Genomic DNA, 9,810 nt, shown 5'->3' on the forward strand with positions numbered 1-9,810 from the left:
ACAACAGGGTCCTTCCACTACTTTGCAGCTCACCCCGTGTCAGACAGGGCCATCAACCTCTTTGGACCTGAGTGCTTTACTGACAGAACAAGGATAGCTTCCTTGAGCCCACCTGGGTCAAAGTGACCCCGTGCCTTTCTGTGCTCCAAGCCACGTAGCCCAGATTTTTATGTGACATGTATTTTGCTCTCTCTGGCATGAGATTTTTTGGATATTTCAGTTAATTGTTTGTATAGCTCTTGACTCGGCCGATTATAGGCTCCCTGAAGGCTGGGATTGGTGGGAAACGCAGTCAAGAATTATTCATTTTCAAGCATCCTCTTAACCAGCTTTGACTGAGTCCACCGGGCACTGTGCTAAACTCTAAGATGATAGTGCTGAGCTACTCAGGTACCATCCCTGCCCTTTGAGAGTGTTTCTTCTGCTGGGGAAAATGGATATTCATGATAAAATAGGACAGACCAAGAAAAACAGAGGCAGAGCTCCTGCATCGCACAACTCCAGGGGGCGGATTCATACAGAACACAGTGAGTGATTTTCCTCAGATTGTGCAGGACAGCAGCCCTGGTGTCACCACATTCCCAGGGTCTGGCCTGATGCCTGATGCCGTAAAGACTTGTTAAAGAGCAAAAGAGGATTAAATGAGGGGTCTCCTGCAGTGTGGTGACGGCTTTTAATGTCTGACTGTATCCATTTTTCTTTCTGCACACGCCTCCTGGCCTCTGTGACTAAATCTGCCCGGTGTAATGCCAGCAGAAGTGCCCAGGATTCACTGTTTGGGCTGGCAGGGCGGGGTGGGTGGGCCGTGCCTGACCCCCTCCAGCTGTTTCTTTTCCTGCTGCGGTGACCAAGGCAGCTATAAGATGATGGATTCTGTCACCCTGAGCCCCTGAGAGATTCTGTGGAGCAGAGCAGAGCAGTCCCTCACTGGCTAAGAAGCATTTATAAAATAAGCCTTTGTTATGTTAAGCCACTGAGACTGTGGGGTCTTGTGATACCCTGGCATAGACTGATCTATTCTGACCAATGCTCTCACTTTCCTGTGAGCTGGGTCATGGGGCCGTTTATTGGACCAAGCACAGAGGTGATCAGTAAATGTTAAAAAAAAAGAACTGAGATGTGGAAGAGGAATGTACATTGATTAATAAGTATTATCAGTGCCTTTTCCCTCTGCTGGAGTTCCTCAGCTCTTAGGAAATGTGCTCTGTGGGCCCTAGGCCCCGGGACACAATGACTGGATTGTTCATTTCCAATAGGTGGGTTTCCTTTTACCCCCAAGGCCCTCTCTGTGGTAGGTAAGGTAATGCTGCCTTTTCCACATAGAAAAAAGCGCACCAGCTTCTTTCCATTGATGCAAACAATCTGGAGGAAGGACGTAACTGAGGAAAACTCCAGGACCCCAGCGCTGGAGCAGTTGGGGGTCTTTGCCTACCCAAGCCCCGCAGTATGGCTCACACAAAACAGAGACACTTGCAGCTGTGCTGTGACCATAGCCAGAGGTAAGGACCAAAACACTCCATCTCCACTGCCACAGACCCACTTCCTCAGACCAGGGGTTCTCAAACTCTGGAGTGTATTCGAATCACCTGGAGCGCTTGTTCAAACACAGACTGTCAACCCTCATTCCCAGGGTTTGTGATGCAGTGCCCTGGGGGGGGGCCTGAGAACTTGCATTTCTAACAAGCTCCCCAGTGATGCTGATGCTGGTCCAGGGAATACGTTTTGAGAAACCATTGCCTTAGATGGATGTTCTGCCTCTCAAAGTCAAGGATAAAAGCAATACCTTTGAGAGTAGCCCTATAACCTGCTATTAGCCTTAATGATACAGAAGGAACTCTTTTTTTTTTTTTTTTCCAGATTACCCAGTTCAGTAGAGAGGAAATGTTGAAGAAAAGATAAGTTTCAGGGAGGAGAAGGCCTGGGAAAGAATCCAGTTTCAGGACTCCAGAGGGGAGGGCTGATGGGTGTCACAAAGGAAGGTCCTGGGATGAGAGCCAGAAGGAACCTGGGTGCTGAGGTAGCCAGAGAAATGCAAGTTTGAGAGCTGATCGTTGGGTAGTGAAAAAGAGCACTGGATTTGGAGTCTGAAAACCTGCATTTCTCTCCCATAAGGCCTTGCAGCTACTGGCAAGAGCCAAGACAAAACCACTCTGCATTCAGTCAAAGCTGATCTAACAGCTCTCGTGGGCAGAGACTGCCAGTTTTCTGGGTGGGTAAGCCCAGTCCATGGCCCTATGCCCACTGCACTATTTGTACTGGGCCTGAGACCCAGGGCAGGAAGCCACCAGGCACAGCAAAGCACTCTAGCAATCTCCTGCTGATTTATCCATGCTCCCGGCAGGATTGTGCTGTGCCGCAGGTTAGCGTGGGCGGCCGTGACTCACCCAGCCTCGTGGGGAAGCAGATGCTGCAACTGCAACCAGCGCTGCCACGGAAACAGGCTAAATCAATCTCAGATCCCTGCAGGGGCAGAGAACAAGCCACCTGCCGCCAGGGAGCTGGGGCTGCTCTGGTGGTGTTCTGGGTTCAGACACCAAATTGGTGAGCACAGCCCGAGCTGTGCTGCTCACGGAGCTGGCTGGAGAGCCAGGTCAGGATCAGCAGCAAAGAAGCTGGTGCAGCGACTAGAGCATGTGACAAGGGGTGGACAGATTCCCCATCCCTGCTGCCTGTGTCTGATGAGGGCAGCAGGGTTGGGGAGTGGGGGGGTGGGGGACAGAGGGCCCTTGTGCACTGGATGGACCAGTTCACGCAGATCCTGTTCCTAAATCTGGGGGATGTCTGCGCTGATTCGGGGTGGGTGGGGGGAGAAGAGATGCGAACCTGACTGACTCTTGACTCTCTTTCTGCTCTCAGATTTGCTAAGACCCAACTCCTATGAAGTTGCTCCCAAACCAGATGATGTGACCACAAATACACCCCCAAGAAGACGAGGAAACAGAGGCCAATGACCTAAGCAAAGTCCCACAGTTTTCTGAGGCAGTCAGGCTGGGCTCCCGATATCCTAAGCACCAATCCTTCATCATTTGCCACTAGACACCGCATCCCAAGGAAATAATTCGATGGGCCTTGCGGGATTTGCTTTGCCTTCAATATCTGCTCTCTGGGGCAGTGGGTGGTGCCATTAATAACGTACTCTGCTCTTCCCAAGAGCTACAGTGAGTCTTTAGTCAGCTTTCCCCACCTTCATCAACTCCTGAGCCAGGCGATGAGTTTCCACTGGCTCCGCCAACCAGACGGAGGAAACCCCAAGAGTCTCCAGGTTCGCCCAATATCCCATCATTATGGCATCATGGGAACAGAACCAGAAGTGGGCCCCTGGGGTTTTCAGGGCAGACCTCCCTGGGGGGTGGGGGGGGTGTGAGTGTCTATACTCAGCAGTCCCTCCTGGTGACTCTTGGGCCATTTCCCTAGCTGTCCCCTCTATGGATTCCCAGCCGAGGCTCACAGCTGGCTGTGGTGGCTTTGGCACATCTCCAAGCCCTGAGGTCCCCAGGTCCTGTGCAGCATCTCCCCAGCCCCACTGCAGCCACTTCAGACCTTCCGCTTCCTCGAGCCCCTCGCCTGCAGAGGGTGCTGTGAGGGACCTTCCCCTTCCATTTCAGGGGTGAGGTGAAGGCTCCCCGGTGGGTCTCTACCTCCTTCCTGCCTTCCTCCTCCCTTGTCCTGTTTAAGGAAAATCCCTTCTGCCTTGAGGATCCCTTCCGTGCCCTCACTGTGTCTTTGCTCTATTAATTATCTTTCTCCTAATGATTCAACTTCGGCTTTTCTGTGAGCTCCTCCTCCTCAGTCTATAATCACGTTTCTGTCTCTCCTACATAAAAACAGCTAAACCAGACATGTGTTCCAATCTGGTTACTCTCCTTCCCTAACTGCAAAGCTTCTTCTCAGAAGAGCACTTTTTCTCTCTCCTCTCTTACCACCCAAGGGGTCCAAATTTCTCTCTGTGCTGCCTGGCATCTCTGCTTCCTCCCCTGCTCGGTTCCCCCCACTGGCTGGCATCCACCATGGGCACATCAACACCTGGGGCTGTCTCAGATGTTCCCAACACGCCTAGTCCCCGGGGTGCCAGAGCGGGCTGGGCTTCAAGCAGGGGAGTAGGGGGAGGCTCCCGACCCTCAGCTGCACATCTTCTCCTGAGCCCCAGAGCAGCCGTACTTGTGTTCAAGGTTTCCTCAGCGGTCTCCTTCAGCTCCAACTTTGTCCTCCCTACCTAACCCCCACTGCCAAATTGGGCGATACACCAGCTCACAGGACCAGCCAAAAGGAGGGATGTCAAATCACCCCTTTATCTCCTCTGGCCTTTCCCCTACCAAAAATATTTTATCCTCCCCAAGTTACAGAAGAAAGTCTCCCTTGCATGGAGGGTAGGCAGCAGAGACCGGAGGGTGCGTACGGTGGGGTGGAGAGGACCAGGCTCCTGCAGGGGCGCTGATGGCAGGAGTTGTCTGTTCAGTCACCCTGAGTCAATTCTTGTGGAATGGGAGAGAATCCTCCCAAAAGGACCTTTAGGGAGTGGAAGGAGAGGGTCTGATTCTTAGTCTTGGAGTTAACGGGTAGGCTTTGACAGATGTGAAAGATAACTTTTCCTTTGATCAGAGTTTATAGCTAAGAACCACCAGGAAAGAAGGGTGGGCTTGTCTCCCGGGGAGGCCCCGCTTGTACCAGATTTGCAGGGTCTGATTTCACGGTGGAGGACACCTGGCCTCCCTGTCTGAGCGCTCGCATCTCCTTGAGGGGCCAGTCTCACCATCGGCCTCCTCCCTTGGGAGCGTGCGGCCCAGCCAGAGGAGCCTGGGCTCTACGGGTCCTGAGAGCCGGTTCCCGCTAGAGTCAGCCCACTGCGGGGGCCTGAGCTGAAAGCGCCTGTGCTCTCTGTCGGTGCACTAGCCAGACACAGAAGCCCTGGACTCCAGGTGCTGCCGGCAACAGCAAGGTCACTCTGTGACGCCAGAGCTCAGGGGGTCAGTTGGCTCTCCCCTGGCTTTTGGGGCCCATCTCCCGTCCCTGAACCTGGCCTGGCTTCTGGGAAATGCTCAGAACGGCCAACACACTTACAGCCTCACATAGATTCTTCCCAGAGCCCTTTGATATCCACCAAAATGTAGCCGCTCGCATTTCAAAGGGACCTTACAGCCCAGGGTTCAGCCCCCCTCATGCAGGACTTCAGTCAGCTGATCCACCTGTCTTGAGTGCTTCCCAGAACAGAAGGCTCTCTGCTTGATTAGGTGGCCTATAGAAGGGACTTTGGTTAATGGAAATTTCTTCTTGATCTTGACCTAAAATCTGCCCCCTTGTGACTTCCACCCACCTGGTTCTGTTCTCTGGTCCTTGGAAGAAAATGTCTCCTCAGTCATCTAATCGGTCTCACAGTAGCCAGAGGAGGTGAGGATGGAATTATTGGCCTCTTTTATAGAAAGTGCATGCCTGGGAGGTTAAGGAGCTTTGAAAGAGCTACAGGTGGAATCGGAGATACAATCCAAGTGCCTGAATTTCCCAGACCAGTTCTCCTGCCATTACTCTGCACTTCTTAATCTTTGCCCATTATTGTTGAGTACCTACTGTGTGTACCTGGAATACCAGGTAAGGGTTGGAGGCATGGGATCCCTGGAGCCTCTCCCCAGAGAGTCATTGATTTCAGCACGCACACGCGTACACACGCGTACACACACACACACACACACACACACACACACACACACACACACACTCACACTCAATTCAAAACACCTGCTCAGCCAGCAGACTGGGTGGCCTCACCTTCACCCTCTGAAGTTCAGCCTAGAAAATCAGGCTTCTTCCTTATTGGCTGCTCCCCACCCAGCACAGGCTGACAGGTAGGAGAGGGAAAATGTAGAGAAGATGATTTTAACCACGGGAGAGCCTGAACTTGAAAGGAAGAAGAAAGGCCTGAAGAGGAGTTTGAAAATGATAGCTGTCAACACTAGGCTTGGAAAGACGGCGGCACAGAGAGCTCGTGGGTGGGTGGGTGGGAGGGATGCTCACCGGTGCCAAAGCTCAGTCGTGTGGCAGGAAGTAGGGACGCAGGGCCGGGGCTGCCAGAACTGCAAACCAGAACCGCCAAGGCCTGGTCTCAGCAAAGGCAGGCCCTAGCAACTTCCCAGGACCTGGATAATTGGGCCAGGCTCCACCCCCGAGATATGCTTTCATCTTTCTTAAAGGCACAGTGCCCTGATTCAGTGTCCGCTGAGTATCCAGCAACAGCACTAGCACTCGGTACTCTAGGCTTCACTTTCTCTCCCTTGGACGGCAGCACTTATTCTACCGAATCATTTAGGCACAGAGAGACCCAGGCTCTACCCTCTGCCGCTTGGGGATGCAAAAGCTGACCAGAGAGGGCAAACCCAGGGTTTTGACTTTAACTATGCCCATTGCTTGACAGTCACTGAGCCCTGGGGGATGAAGTCCTGTAAAAGGACAGCAGCCCTCACTCCTTAATTTGGCAAAGTGGAGGAAAGAGCTGTCCCCCTCGACATGGGCAGATAAAACTGTCCTTCTCAAATCCAGGCATCTCGCTAAGGGGCAGATTACTTCCGTGGGGCTAGGCCTGGAATTCTGCATTTCCAACCTGCTCCTGGTCGAGGTCGATGCTGTTGGTGCCTGAGTACTTGCATCCTTTGGGAGAAAAGCTCTACAGGGTAAGACAGGGTGGACTGAAAGAGGAAGCGTTTGGGCCGTTTCAAAGAGCTCTGGTAATCAACAGAACTTCCGTAGAGTCCCTGGGGTGAAAGCCAAGTTACTGAGAGCTGAGGATGGGGGTGGCAGCCGGGGGAGGGAGAGCAGATGTCACAGGGTGTGGGACTCCTGATCAAGTGACAGTAGCTGCCCACCTCCCGTCACCTGCCCTCCTCAGGATGTCAGAGGATGTGCTTCTCAGAGGAGCTCTCTGGATAAAGATGCATCAGTGTTCATGGGGGGACGACAGGAGTGTGGAAGCTTGGCCCACTCGGTCCTGCCCAGTCTTGCCTTGAGCTCCTCCCAGCATCAACCAGGCTGCACCTCCTGGGCCTGGGGCGTCGAGGCCTGTCCCCTCTGCTCACCAGGCGTTCCTGGCTCCTTAGCGGTTTTCCACACTTTCCCCCCCCCTCTCTTCCACCCTATCCCGTGTCTTCTCATCCTCCCCATGACCTCAGAGAACACGCTGACCTAAAACGGGGTCAGATGTCAGCTCACGCGTCTCCCTGCTCAACACCATGCAGTGGTCCTCACGTTACTCAAACCCTTACAATGGCTCCTGATGCCTCGCTTGACTCACCACCCATTTCTCTCAGCCCTCATCTCCCTTCGCCTCTGCCTCACAGAGGCCTCCTCGCTTTTCCTCACACACACCATGCAGGCTCCCGACTTAGGGCCTTTACGCGGTTGTGTGTGGTTAATTCCTTCATCTCCTTTACATCTTTGCTTGAAAAACTTGTACACAAATGTTCACAGCAGCACTGTTCGCAATTGCTGAAAAGTGGAAGCAACCCAAGTGTCCATCAACAGGTGAGTGGATAAAGAAGATGTGATGAGTCCACACAGTGGAATATCATTAGGCATAGAGGGGCCTGGGGGACCAACACGTGCTACAACGTGGATGCACCTTGAGAACATTGTTACCTGAAAGAAGCCAGTCACAAAAGTCCAGATATTGTGCCATTTCATTTATATGAAATGTTCAGAATAGACCTACGGAGACAGAAAGTAGATTGGTTGCCTATAGTTGGAGGGAGGGAGGAATGGGTACAGAGTGGGTACAGCCAGGGGGTACAGCTAGTGGGTACAGAGTTTCAATATGGGTGATGAAATGTTCTAAAGCTGATTGAGGTAGTGGTTGTGCAAATCTGTGAATATACTAAAAACCATTTAGTTGTACATTTTAAATGGGAGTGTAACAGGGAAGAAACTTTGTACTCTAGTACAAGTTAATCACGGAAGGGATGTTGCCTGTAAGCTTAAATTATACATAATGGCTCATCTCTGGGAACCCTGCCTCCCAGGTAATGAGCATTAAGTTAAAATACCTTTGTTTAGCTCACAGGGAAACATCCTGACCAGGCCCACCTGTGAATGGCTGCAGGGAGGAAGAAATTAACACATCCCCTCCGAGTCTGGCCAGAACCAGGACTTTCCCCTTTCCCCTTTTAGTATAAAAGAAGCCTGAATTCTAACTTGAGGAAGATGGTTCTTTGGGACACTAGTCCACCAGCTTCTCAGTCTGCTGGCTTTCCAAATAAGTTGCTATTCTGAGGACCCAACAGCTCGTCTCTCGGTTTATTGGCCTGTTGTGTGGCAAGCAGTGTGAGCTTGGGCTGGGTAACCCTGGGACATTTAGCTCAACAAGAGATGCCTGCAGGGCTTCCCTGGTGGCGCAGTGGTTGGGAGCCCGCCTGCCGATGTGGGGGACGCGGGTTCGTGCCCCGGTCCGGGAAGATCCCACGTGCCCGCGGAGCGGCTGGGCCGGTGAGCCATGGCCGCTGGGTCTGCACATCCGGAGCCTGTGCTCCGCAGAGGGAGAGGCCACAACGGTGAGAGGCCCGCGTACCGCAAAAAAAAAAAAAAAAAAAGATGCCTGCAGAAGCTCAGCTTCACCCTCCAAGGGCACAAAGGCTGTGTGAATGCACCACAGCACCTGCTGGAGGTGTCTCAGAGGTGATGACACCAACCCGGTGTTGTTCAGGGTCCCTAGAGCACTGCCCCCTCGTCAGAGGATGTGTTTCCACTGATGGCCCTGTGAGGGGGGTTGTGTCAGAGCTGAGCCCATGCCCACGGGGGCAGGGGTAAGGACACCTCCCCAGCTTGGTGTGGGGTGTCTCTCTCTGAAGAGAGAGCTCAGGAACCCCCGGGCTTGAAGCAGAGAGGGGTGGGGGGACACGACCCTATGTCTCCCCTGTCCCCGCATTCAATGCTCAATCCTAGTGAAGATCATTCTAGGTTTGTTTAAAGCAAAATTATCTATTTTTTAAATGATAGAATTCTTTCGTTTATATTTTATGTAGTTTTAGCTTTAACTTTCAAGAACTTTAAACTTTGGTTTGCTTTATCAAAGAAAGTGCTGCTTGGTGATGAACAAAGGTATGCTTTTCTGTGCAGCAAAATGAGCTCTTTCGGTTGTACTTGGGACCAGAGAATCTGATGTGCAGGGTGGGCACCTTAGGGCTGGCATCGGCCCTCATCTTCTGCCCTGTCCTTTGCCCTACTGTTGTTTGCACTCTCCTTACCTGCCTGGAATATTGCTAGGGGTTCCTATCTCGTGGAATGGCTCTCAGATCTCTCTCCCTCTTCAATTCCTTCAGCCAGGTTCAATTCCCCCAAACACAGTCAGGTTATTTCCCTATTAACGACCCTCCATGGCTTGTCACACAGTGTTCCAGACACTCATCCAGCTCCAAGCCATTTCCTCAGCCTAACAATCAGCTACCACCCTACCTGGGCCTTGTGCCTCAGTCAGGCTGCACTTTTGTTCCCACACTTCATGTTTCCTCTCCTTATGTCAATCCTTTCCACCTGGAGTGGTTTCCCTGTGGCCTCCTCTTCATAGCACTTACTCCAGGAAGCCCTCCAGGGCCTCTCAGTGGAAGTCATCTTATGAGCTTTGTGCCTCCCTCGTGGCGCTGTGCACCTTCTGCCCAGCTGGAGTCGTTCTCATCCAGCATTTCTCCACAAGGCTGTGCGGTTCTCATGGCCAGGACTTTTTTCATCCTTCTTTGTAATTCAGTACTTGGCACACAGCAGGCCCTCAACAAGAGCATTTAAAGTGGTCTGACTCTGATCCCACTTGTGATTACCAACTAAAGATTCTAGCCACCA

The 9,810-nt window shown here is 52.3% G+C and overlaps 1 long non-coding RNA gene across 1 annotated transcript; it reads left to right on the forward strand.

Moving 5' to 3' along the window:
* The first annotated feature begins 335 nt into the window (after positions 1–335).
* Positions 336–3,830, forward strand: LOC136793917 (uncharacterized). Its single transcript, XR_010840001.1, has 3 exons — positions 336–527; positions 1,324–1,499; positions 2,857–3,830. It is a non-coding gene; the product is annotated as an uncharacterized lncRNA (long non-coding RNA).
* The last annotated feature ends 5,980 nt before the right edge of the window (positions 3,831–9,810 follow it).

Source organism: Kogia breviceps, chromosome 3, assembly GCF_026419965.1.
Source record: "Kogia breviceps isolate mKogBre1 chromosome 3, mKogBre1 haplotype 1, whole genome shotgun sequence".
Classification (NCBI taxonomy): domain Eukaryota; kingdom Metazoa; phylum Chordata; class Mammalia; order Artiodactyla; family Physeteridae; genus Kogia; species Kogia breviceps.